Raw genomic sequence first — 12,613 nt, 5'->3', positions numbered from 1 at the left:
CTTCATAATTTAAATGTGAATCTATTCGGTGACCCAATAATTATACTGTGACTGTAAAAGAAAACATAATTTTAAATAAAGAATTGTATATAAATTTTGTATATGAATGTTCATAGCACTCTCATTCATATTATTCAGAATATCAAGGAGTATGAAGCATTCAGATATCTACCAACTGATAAAGGGCTCAAGAAAAACACATCTGATTCATAAAAGGGAATTTTCTGTAAAAATTAAAGAATGTATTTTGACCCAAGCACATGTACACAAATAACACAGGCTCTACCTGCGGTGGTTTCGATTCAATTCCTTCTAGACATTTATACAATTCTCAAGCCTCCAGATCAGCTTCTCTGTGTTCCAGAAAAAAAAAAAATCACTTACAAATATTCCCTCCAGCGATACCCCTGAGCTGCAATCAAGAGGCAGTATAATAAATGAAATTCTATGTTTTCCCGTTTTTTCCTGCTTAAAACAAAGTTTTTAATTAATTTCATTTTAAAAATCAAGAAGAAAGCTGTGAAAACACAACTCTACTATGAGATATCCTTTTGTTTTAATCACAGTAAAGGGAGTTTCCTATGATGAGTAACTTTTAGATTTACTAGAATTGAAAGTTACACTTTACTAGAATCTGAATTAGAGGAAATGTTTGCTTACGCCTATGAGTATTAAAAAAATTCAGCCAAGTATAATTGAAATTGAAATAAGGGGAAATCAAATAAGGGACTTACCAAAACTTATTATTTATTTAAAGTAGGGTTAAGGCCTCATATTTTTTTTTTTTTTTTTTTTATTACAAAGTCAGATATACTGAAAGGAGGAGAGAGAGAGAGGAAGTGGAGCTGCCGCGATTAGAACCAGCGGCCATATGGGATCAAGGCGAGGGCCTTAGCCACTAGGCCACACTGCCGAGCCCAAGGCCTCATATTTTATAAATTGCACATATCAGTAAAGGGCCTTTAGGCTTCTCTCCACGAGCCTTGGCACAACTACATGTTTGAGCAAACTTCTTAAGATTCTCTTTTTCCTGATTAATTTTTTTCTACAAATTAAACACTTATTAGAAGCAAGTGATATCTAACAGAGCTATCATATTTCTTCACTTTAAGAGCAAGTATGTGCCTTGATTCATTGTAGACAATCCACATTTTTCGGTCATTTCAGTTTTTACTAATATGTAATTATGTACCATAAAATAATAATAATATTTGTCATTCATACTACACCCCCATACATGTGCTGTGCTAACTACATTAAAATATCTCGATTAAGGATTCACCAGGCTCAGAAAGCAGGGACAGCATCTAATCCATATATTACAGATGAATATTCAGAGGCTCAGAAAAATTAAGAAACATAACCCAATTTTCACTGTTTGCAAATATTGCAGCAGGGTTTGACTTAAGATCTTAGTTATTTTATAGCTTGTGGTCTTAAAAGCCAGGTTATACTGGTCCTTGATTTTCTTAAGTTGCTACATTTTATTTCTACATAGCAAAGGTCACCCAGGAAGGATAGGGCAACAGATGTCCTAAGAATGCACACATAGATTCATTGTAGCCTTGATGGGGCTCTGCCCATAGTTCTGGTACTGTCAGGCTGCATGGCACCAGGCAACATAAATACTGAAATTACCCTGATGTAAACATAACTTGTCACTAGGCTTCAATGACATCCAATTTCAAGGTGTATTTTACCTTAAACTTAGTCATAAAGATCCCATTACTAAAAATGTCAGGTTGATTATGTACTTATTTCTTCTCCCCATCACAACCCTGTTAAAAAAGTATGATAAATGTGTTTAAACTGGTCCTAACCTATAAGGAAGCTAGGTGGAAGAGAAGCAATTGAAAAGGATGTTTTCAAAAGCTACAGGGAGAAAAATAATATACCTTGCATTTAAAATGGCAAAGCATCAAACGTGATGTCCAAAATCATGTTTGAAATGGAAAATTTTTTTAAAAATCTCGTGGAACATAAAACAAAATGGAAAATATTAAAGCAAAAATAATAAAAATTTCCCAATACTCTTATTGCAATAGTACTAAAAGGAGATCAAGAAAAGAAAGGGGAAAGAATTAGCACTGATGAAAAACAACAAGCGATTATAAGACTAGATGATACCAATGATCAGTTTGGTACTGTCCATCGAGTGGACAGAGCAAGACAGTCACAAAGCACAGGGTCTTGAAATCTCAGAGTGATGCAGCGTAAAGAAGCAGCACCCAGGACAAACAAGGAAGTCTCCCCAAGAGGGATACTAACCCCCAAGTGCCACTGACGATCCTGTAAGACAACTCAGTCATTGCTTTGAACAGAGAAGGAAAAAGCCATTTGCAGCCTTCAGTTATCACTAAAATCTTTGCCTTGTACTCTCACTGGGATCCCATATGGGCTTTAGCTGCTTGGCTACTGTACCAGACCTGATATGGCTGTTTTTAATGCATTTGTTCAGGGAGCTAAGGTCAGGGAGTTCCTCCCCCTTCAACTAGCACATGGACTGAGCTGCGGAAGACCTGCAAGTGGCACACATGTTACTCTGCATTTGCATTCATAATTGTCTTTCATAAGAGGTGGGAGTTATCATCATGAATCCTAAAAAAAAAAAAAATGAAGAAATAAACCTTAGTAAATGATTAGTAGTCGTTGTTGAACAGACTCCAAATTACATGCTCAACACTGCCTTCCCAGAAAGCTGGTAACTAAGAGGCTAGATCAAGAAAGAGGAAGTCGTTAAATCTGACAAATTAAACTCCAGAACCACGTGGAGAGTGGATAATCCGGGAGTGGGAGTGGCCTAGTAGGGAAATAGTGGGCTCCTCCCTCTTGGGTTACCACTCCCACTGGAAAGCACGAAAACCAGGACAGGGGCAGGGGTGGCTAGACAGAAAGGCACCTGCCAGTATGTGTGTGGGCTGGATAGCAGGTCTGGTTGGGTTGAACTATGCTTCAATGCCCATTGACATGTATGAGAACTAAATGGGATGTGGGACAGACCGAACAAGTCTGAGGTACATACTGCCAAGCATGGGAACCAGGGGAAGGGCAGGCCTGGTAGGAGTTATGGGAAGTTGCCCTGCCTAGGCTGCAGCTCCCACTGGTTGGCGTGAGGGCTGAGTTTGAAGTGGGCAGGATCGGGCTGGACTGCAACACCCATTGGTTCAAGTGGAACACAGGGGTGGAGACAGAACTGACCCAGCAATTGCAACCACCAGCATGTGCATAAGCTGACTGGGGAGACGGACTGTGCCAGACCATGTACTGGCAAACTCACGCAAGAATCAGGTCTGGGACCATCTGAGATGAAGTTTCTTTGGAGATCCCTCTAACTGAACAGCTGAACTCAGAACCCCAACCATGAAGAGATTATGTCAGCCAGTGGATTCTGAATAGATTTCATTGCAATAGGAACAGAAAGATTGGCAGCAATTCAGAACTGTTCAACTATCAAAACTGTATGAGCAGGACCCTCGGAGCCCGCCTCACATTGGGGACCTGGGATGGGTGGGAGGCTGGTTGGGGCTTTTCCATTTCTTTCTACCCTGACCCCAGATACAGGGGAAAATGATATTAGTGTGGAAACAATGATATTACCCACTTTCCTGTAGGTCTTGACTCTTTGTACCCTAATGAACTAATAAGATTACAGAAAAATAATAAAAATAAAATACATACATACATAAATAAATAAATAAATAAATAAACAGAGTATTGGAACTCAAAAAGAAAACAAAAATGAAAGAGGAAGCCGTGATCTCTAAGGCACAAGATAAAGGGTGGAACAATGATAGCAAGTTCCAGCAGCCGAGAGTACACAAGACTTATCACAACATGAGGATTCAGTGGACGCATTCATGGGGACTCAGTCTACAAATGATTCAGGTGTGTTTATGGCTACCAGTTCTCAGAATATTGTGTGCTCCCTTGATTCAGAGAAACTAAAAAAGAAAAACAAAACAAAACTCATCTTTTCCCTCATACCTAGGGTTTGTAAAGGGTGGAGTGGTTTCATTCTATAGCATTTTCACTTGGACCTTGCAGGGCCCTATGCACTTCACTCTCTTATTACTCTACACTCCCTGTATGTGTCTGGATTGTGTCTCTTACCTTTCCAACCACATCCAAGGGCTGTGCCAATTGGATTTGGCTCATTATGCTCTCAGGATATGGTCTCAGTTTCCCATAGTCAGTTGGCACTCCAATTCACGCTTAGTTTGTCCTCTGAAAATTCTTTACTCTCCAGCGAGATCACTGTTGCACTTTCAGCAGCATAACACTTTCAACAGAACAAATGTTTATCTCTAATCACCATTCTTCAAGGAAATGTAACTGGTCCTTCTACCTTTATCTTTTCAATACTATCTGGTTACTGAACTTCACATGCTTTTATTCATAATTACTAATTAAATTGTATGCTACTTACAGTTTTTTAAACCAGACGAGAAATGGACTCTCCAGATGTGGTCTCAAGCCACCACCAACTATGCAGTTACACTACATCACGCTATAACTTTTATTTCCAATTAAAGCAGTTGAGATTCTATCAACATTGAAACCATCAGAAAGCAAACACTAATTTACTTCTCTCAAAACAGGCTTCTGCCAATCACGCATACTGTTCTTACATAATCTGCCTTGAATGGGCAACTTGGCATATGAGCTGGATCTCTGGCTGAGATTCAGATGTATCCTATAACTCACTGACATCATTTTTCCTGGAAATCTGAAACTTGGCAAAAGGGACTCTAATAAGGTTAGTGTGGAATGTTGGGATTGCAAGTTCAAGGAGGACAGTAATAGCCATTTTCCTTTATGTACACAGCAGACATAAGAACACCTCCCTGATGAGGGACCAATTAATCTAGCAAGATGTTTCCCTTTACATAAAAGTTTTAAACTTCAGAATACTTTGTGGGCACTTTTGCTGAAATAAGGTAAAAGTCATATGGGGTCAAAAAGTGTTGAGCAGTTTGCTAGCAGAACTGATAGAACACACAGAAAGTACAAATATTGCATAATTTTAAAATGTAAATATGTCTCCTCCAGATACAAATAAAACTGAGTGATGTTTTAAGTTACAAAAATTGATTAATTCATGGCAAAAACAAAACATTGGTGAGGTTAACAAATTTTTGGTAAATTATGTAAATCAATTAAGGTGAAACTACTTAAGTCATTTGATACAAAATAAACTCAGAGACAAGGGCCAAAGGATGTGCTCTATCTGTGGAAGCTTCAAGATGCTTGGGGTTAGGAAGAGACAAGAGTGGGAGTGAGCACATATGAGAGGAGTGGGTGTTCAGCCTAGCACTTAAGGCAGCTGCATCCAGCGTCACGGCATCTGGGTTTGACTCTCATCTTGGACTCCTGACTCCAGTTTCCTGCCAGAAGAGACCCTTGGAGGCAACTAGCTCGGAAGATCAGGTTGGCACTCCCATGAGAGAACAGTTGGCCATGACAGATAGCTGGAGTGTGAGCCAACAGATGCAAACCCCCTCCTGTCTCTCTCCCTGTCTGTTTCTTTCTTTGCTCCAATAAGCCCAATTTAAGAGACTGTGATAGAGAATGTCTGAGAACCATTCTGTTGTTGACTGGAATCAACATGTGAAAAGTAGGCAATATTATTAAGAGAACTGTATCACTGATAAAAACTTGGTTTTGCATGGGAATGCTTCTTGTGCCTGTATCTTAGCACAGCATGTTAGATGTGTGTAGAAGATAACTTCTCTGTTTGGCTCCGTGGCTGCTAGGGCTAGCCAAATGTCGAATAGCTCAATGAAAGCCTTTGGAGCCACCTCTTCATGATATAATAATAGGACCAACAAATATTTTTATAATAGAAGCAACATCTTTTATTCTGTAAGCCATGCAAATTTTGAACTATTTTTCACTGTGATAGAACTTAGAAAAACCTATTTAACATAGAAAAAATTCAATCAGGACAGTGCTTGGAATAGTTCTATTACTTCTGCTTGGAACTGTTATACTATCACAGTCAGCTTCACTCTTGTTCTTTCAAAATCAATATTCCCAATATCTGATTAAAATATTCTGTTAAAAATACAGCTAATTAGCTGGGGCCACTTCACAAGTTACTCAGTGATCCAAAACATCAGGAAAAAAATTGATTCAATATAATTGCAAGCATATCATCAAAATGGAAACTCAATGTGTCTTTTCGAAGCAAGGTTATTGCTTTTATCGGGTAATTTCCAATAAGCAGAGAGTTGTCTGAAAATCAATTTCCTAAACTATTGGTAAAATCCACCTAATTGTAGTCATATCTTCTTGATTATTGTTTTTAATTTTAAATTAATGGGATGAAGCATCAATGGGCAAATTCACTGAAAGTTTAATTAGAAGTCCTATCAACTATTACAATGATATATTTTACCCTTATTGCAGTCACAAATGATTCTACTATGTTTATAAAGGTGTGCCAATTCTTTCCGATAAAAATAATATAAATAAATATTCAAATCTCTGAATTTCAATATTAATAGTGTCTACATATATCAACATACTGGTGTAAACAGTATGAATATGTTCTTGGTGACATAAGACAGACTTATATACAAATAAATTTTCATTGTCAAATTCTCCACACACAAAATCTTGCATGAGTTCAGTGACCTTGATTTAGGAAATCAAATCTTGTAATCTATTGAGCATGCCAACTAATTGAATTATAATCTACCTGTAAATTGCATAAAAAGAATACAGCATAATTTAAATTCCAATATTTATAGCAAAACCAAAATTTATTTGAAAAATAAATTTGCTTAAAATTTATGATGCACCTGAATGGGAGTGGAAAAGGGAACTTACTTAAAAAAAATAGCATCTACATAAAACACCCCAAAAGGATCCAACGCCTTCCCGGCCCTCATCTTTGTGGGAGAGCAAGCAGAGGCAGCTGAAGGGCTGTCTAGCAGGGCTGCAGGTAAAGACTCCTCCAGGCTGTTAGACTGTACTAAGTGCCTCTGGAAACGTGCTTGCATGCCCAGTTAAGCTTCTCCAACCTGAAGACTCAGAGAAGGCTGCACCACGGAAAAGTCAGTGACTTCCCACGGTGTGTGCCTGAGGCTGCCTGTGCACCCCTGACCCTGGGCACAGGCTGCAGGAGTGAGCAGTGAAGGACACAGAGCGCAACTGTGACCTTTGAACTGACGGTCTCCTCAGCGTCAGAGGTGGCCACTGGAACTTAGCTTGGGATTTATGCTCTGGGCTAGCAATGGAAAGGCTACAGAACTGCAGTGTTCATCTTGAGCGATTTTATTTTTTAAGACACCACTGGGTTTTACAAGAATGTCTTGCCATAGATCACGCGAATCTCTACAGCAACGCCGCTTTCACCTAGAACAGCCTGGGACCTGGAAGCCCTGAAACGTAGCTTAGGAAGACATCAGCATGGTTCCCATGCCGCGGCAGCAACTGGTTCTCATCTCATCTGGGATCCTGTCTATCAGCAACAAAAGTCAGCGTTTCGGCTCCAACAAATCACTTGCTTTGTACATGCCTGAGGTCTACTCTTGACCATGCGGAGGTTCTGCAAGGCCATGCCCAGGTCCTGCTGCACCGCTTCCCTCCTGGCAGCCGTGACCTGACCAAAGGGCCTCCTTCCGCTTCAAGCCGAAAGCCTGCGCCTGCTGCAAACTGACTTCCCATTTCTCCCAGCCTCACTTCCCCGCCTTTCCAGCTCGAGGTTCTGCTGCTCCTGCTGCCCCGCAGGTTGAACAGGTCTCTTTCTTCCCTGTCTTTGCTTCTAGTGTCTGCAAGAGCACCCTCATCAGAGATGTTCTGAACCTCATTCCGCTTTCTTCTTAGCTAGGAATTTTCATCTTTCAGGGTTTCATGCCCTACCTGCAGCGCCCACGTATGCCTGTCTCCAGGGAGTTACCGCCGACCACAGAGTCTTTGCCGGGATTCCCTTGCTGGCCGTTTCAGAGAGACCAGAGACTCAGTGTCACTTAACTTTCAGGCAGAGCAGGGACTCAAGCCCCGCCAGCTCTGATAGGAGAGGTGTGTGCCACAGGTCAACGTGATGGCTGAAACCCTTCGGGAGTGGCTCCTCCTCCCTCTCGCGTCCCCCGCTTCTCCCCGCTCACATCACCTTGTTACAGTGTTGGCTGCTGTTGACCACTGGCTCTTTCTTTGAACTTGGTTCTTCTCTTATCCAACCCCAGGCCTCACTGACATCCTGCGCTTCACTTACCCTTTCTCTGTCGACTCCTCTGGTCCTCATCCTCTGATCTCATCTTCTGATACTCTTTTTTTGGGAGGGGGGTACTATTTGCACTTAGATGCCATCTTATTTTACCACAAGTATGATGCGTATTTGCATTTCCTTTTATGAACTAAAATGACTCCCCAATAAACTTCAGCACCTGTGTCTCTTTCTCAACAGATCTCATTTGTCGGAATACACAACTGAGCAGCTTCCATTTATTCTAATAGAAGTCTAAACCAGTGGATCAAACTAGGTGGGGAGACGCACTAGATTTTTAGCTCCTGCTTCATAGTCAGAAATGAAGTCTATCTCCTTCAGACAGTAAGGGCATTGAGCCCAAGCTGTTGTTTTATGAATCAGATAAGTAGGTAACAGCAAAAGTTTGTAATACATGTTCTGGGTTGTTTCTATTTGAATACAGGATGACGCGGTCAACACCAAAATAACAGAAAGAAAAGCAACAGTTTTATTCCTGACACTGTGTCCATCGTTGGTTCAATGCCGGGATGTTAGATACCCTGGGCCCAGTCCCATCCTACATGTAGAAGATACGGAGATGAGTGGGGATCTGTGTTCCCGGAGATGTGGCCATCTGTGGTGGAGGAGGTATCTGTACAGTACGCTATAATAAGCATTTTCATAGAAACAAGCACAGCAACAGAGCTAGTATGGTGTGATGAGCTCTCCTTAGGGAAACCAGAAGAAAGTTCAAAGGAGAAAAACACCTAGGTGTTCCCTACACTTAGAACAGAACACGGATGTTCTTAAACAGAGGTTTGTATAATCTCAGAAGGGTCTTTGGGAAAAAATGCATTAAGAGGCATTCTTTATGTCTCTGGGAAAGAATGCAGCAAAGACAGTGAAGTAGGCAGGAATCACACGGAGCCTGGAGGACTGCTGGGCTGGTTGGCCTTTAGCCCATGGTAATGGAAAGCAGCAGAGCTTGAAACAGTTGCGCTCCTGTTTTAGCATGATCCTTTGGAGGGAATGTGGTTTGGGAAAGGAAGTACAATGTCCCAGTATGCAATTTACTTCCAGAGTGTGAACTGGATCTGGAAAACATAGGCTAAGTTTTCCTTTGAGGAAAGATAAAGGCATTAATTCCTGCTGCCATGTTTGCAAGCCACGACTTGAAGGGAGTACTCTAAACACAACTCCAATTTGATTGCCACCCCCTCCCGCAAATGAAACAAAGCCAACTGGCAGCATGTAGAAACTTTCACGTCATTAAAATTAGGAATGAGCTTATGTTTAAGTTCTACTTTGTAGTCCTTTTTTATGTGGATTTCAGAAAATCTAGTAGATTTAGGAAAATAAAATATCTCAGGCACCTGGTATAATGAAAACAAGTGAACCAAGGGGTAAAAAGCTCTCTGATTAAGTTTACATTTGATGGCTAGTCAGAAAGACCGTAGAGTCTGAAATAAATAAAGGGGTTGGAGTGTGGATGGAGCATAAATATCATGACTTCTCGTGGGTCAGGAAGTCACTGCCCTGTTATGTAATGTTTAAACAGGCAGGTCCATTTCTGTCTCCTTAAAGAACCGAAGTCTATGTATTCTCCTTTGCCTAACCTGTGAAATATTCAGAGGTATACCAGTTCTTGAACATGTGTTGAAGATCATCAAACCCAAGCATGGAGATCATAGGAGTGCTCATGGAAACCCTCCATTTTTTTTTTCTCACTTTCCTTCTCACTCACTGGGATAAATTGACCTACCATGTGAATTATCTTTAGCTTCTTGGTCACATCGAGAAGATGTTGCCTGCACTAGTTCCTTGTAAATGATTCATGAGAGTGATTTCTACTGTCCCTGTCAATTAAAATGTCACCTTCCACTTTATGCACCCAGGGATGCCAAACTCTAGCAACGGATACCATTAGCAGACAGGAGCATTTTGAAAAAGGAGTTCTAAGAGATTCTTAAGTTCATTGTTTTTTTTTTTCTTTTTTCACAGAGCAGGAGAATAGGTGACAGGAACCACAGGGCTTCATACTACAAGGTGTATTTAACTTGCAACTTTTACACACCGTGATTTTGCCTCCAATGCGCAGTTTCCATAGCAACTACTGTATCATCTGATTCTGAAGCTATTTTTAAGATGCAGATAAATTTCTTAAGGAAACACATCTGCCACTCAAGGTCAATTTCTTCCCTGAATCTACACAGCTTCCAGTGCCACCAGTACAATTCTGCTTCGACAAGAAATGTGCTCATGGAGCTATGTGTGTGTGTGTGTGCTGTTGATTGATTCCCAGTTTATTGGCATATAATTTGCATTTGTGTCAAGCAAGAATTTTTACTTTTTCACATTTATTTTGCAGCTTCACCAAGATTTGATGCACACAAAACGTAGTGCATGTATTTTAGGTTTAAAATTTGTTGCACTGAGTAGTTGAAAACACTGTGAAACTGTCCTACCAATAAACTACAACTTCAACGCTGTGGGCATATTCATCCTGCCAAAAGTTCCCTTTTGTCTTCATAAATCCTTCCTGTACTCAACAGCCAGTCCTCCCACAACCATTCCAAGAAAACCAGTGGTCTGTTTTCTGTTACCATCAATTAATTGCACTTTGTATAAAAGCCAATAAATAAAATCATCTAATAAATATTTTGTCTAGATTCATTCCTTCAATAAAGTTGTTTTAAAATTTACTTGTGTTTTATTTTTATCAACAGTTTATTGCCTTTAAAGATGAATATAATATAGGCATTCACCTGTTGATTGAAATTTGTATTGTTTGGGGCTTGAGATAATTAGCAATAAAGTAGAAATGAACATTTATGTATAAAACAGGAGGATTAGTACTTTTATTTCTATTGGGCAATTAACCAAAGAATGGAATATAACTATCATATGATACGTAACTTTTCATTTTTCAAGAGACTTGTTTTTCAAAAGACTATAAATTTACATTTTTACTAATAGTGTACAGATTCTGCTGCTATGTTTGTCAACACTTAATGTGATCCACCTTTTTCAATGTAGCCATCTCCATGAAAATGATTAATACATAATTTTGCTTTATATTTTCTGAGCGACTAATGAAATTGAACAGATTTTTGTGTGCTTACTTTCTTTTTTTAAGATTTATTTATTTTTATTGGAAAGTCACATATACAGAGAGGAAGGAAGACAGAGAGGAAGATCTCCCTTGTACTGATTCACTCTCCAAGTGACTGCAATGGCGAACACTGTGCCAGTCTGAAACCAGGAGCCAGGAACTTTCTCCAGGTCTCTCTCATGGATGCAGAGTCCCAAGGCATTGGGCCATCCTCCACTGCTTTCCCAGGCCACAGGGAGGGAGCTGGATGGGAAGCGGAGCTGCATGGGTTAGAATTAGTGCCCAGATGGCCTCCTGGTACATGCAAGGTGAGGACTTTAGCCCCTAGTGTAAAACACTAAAACAAACAAACCGCTCAAGAAATGGGCACGGCAGAAGGACAGACACTTCACAAAGGAACAAACCCAAATGGCAAACAAACATATGAAAAAATGCTCAAGCCCTCTAGCAATAAGGAAAATCCATATTAAGACATTAATGAGGTACCACCTTAAGCCAGTAAGAATGGCTCACATAAAAAAAAACACCAACAACATTTGCTGGTGAGGATGTGGGGAAAAGAGAACCCTACTCTACTGTTGGTGGGACTACAGGTTGGTATAGCCTCTACAGAAATCATTATGGAGAACACTCAAACAACTGAAAAGCTGCACACCATGTGATTCAGCAATAGCACTTCTAGGAATATGTCCAAAACACCTGTCACATGAGAAACCTACAGGCACTCCTAAGTTCATAGTAGCACAATCAATAATTGCAAACACTTGGAAGCAACCGAAATGCCCATCAACAGAAGACTGACTAAGAAAGTTATGGTTCATCTACTCCATGGAATACTACTCACTATTAAAAACAAAACAAAAAAACCCACCGAAATGCAGTTCTATGTGGCCAAATGGGCCCAACTGGAAACCATTATGCTAAGGTAAATGAGCCAATCCCAAAAGGTTAGATACCACATATTTGCCTTAATTTAAGATGAAATGATGTCAATCCAAAAAATAGTACCTGTAAATTGTAATATTATTTCAACCTCAAAGTACCTGTACCACATGTAATAAGATTTTGTGATGTAAACAATGAACCAACAATCAATGTGAGTCAGACTGCTTATGATCTACATCAAAGAACTGTAAATCCTAATAAGCTTTTAATACCCTATGTTATTCCTAATGGGTTGGGTAAGCAGAGAAATCTTCCATCTTCTTAGAATGTGTGAGGATGATGTTAAGTATAACCTATCAAAAACATAATAGGCAACTAACAGATAGCAAGGCAACTAATAGATAGCAGACTCAAATCTGCATTAG

Source organism: Ochotona princeps, chromosome 9 (assembly GCF_030435755.1).
Source record: "Ochotona princeps isolate mOchPri1 chromosome 9, mOchPri1.hap1, whole genome shotgun sequence".
Taxonomy (NCBI): domain Eukaryota; kingdom Metazoa; phylum Chordata; class Mammalia; order Lagomorpha; family Ochotonidae; genus Ochotona; species Ochotona princeps.
Note: the sequence above shows the minus strand (reverse complement) of the source record.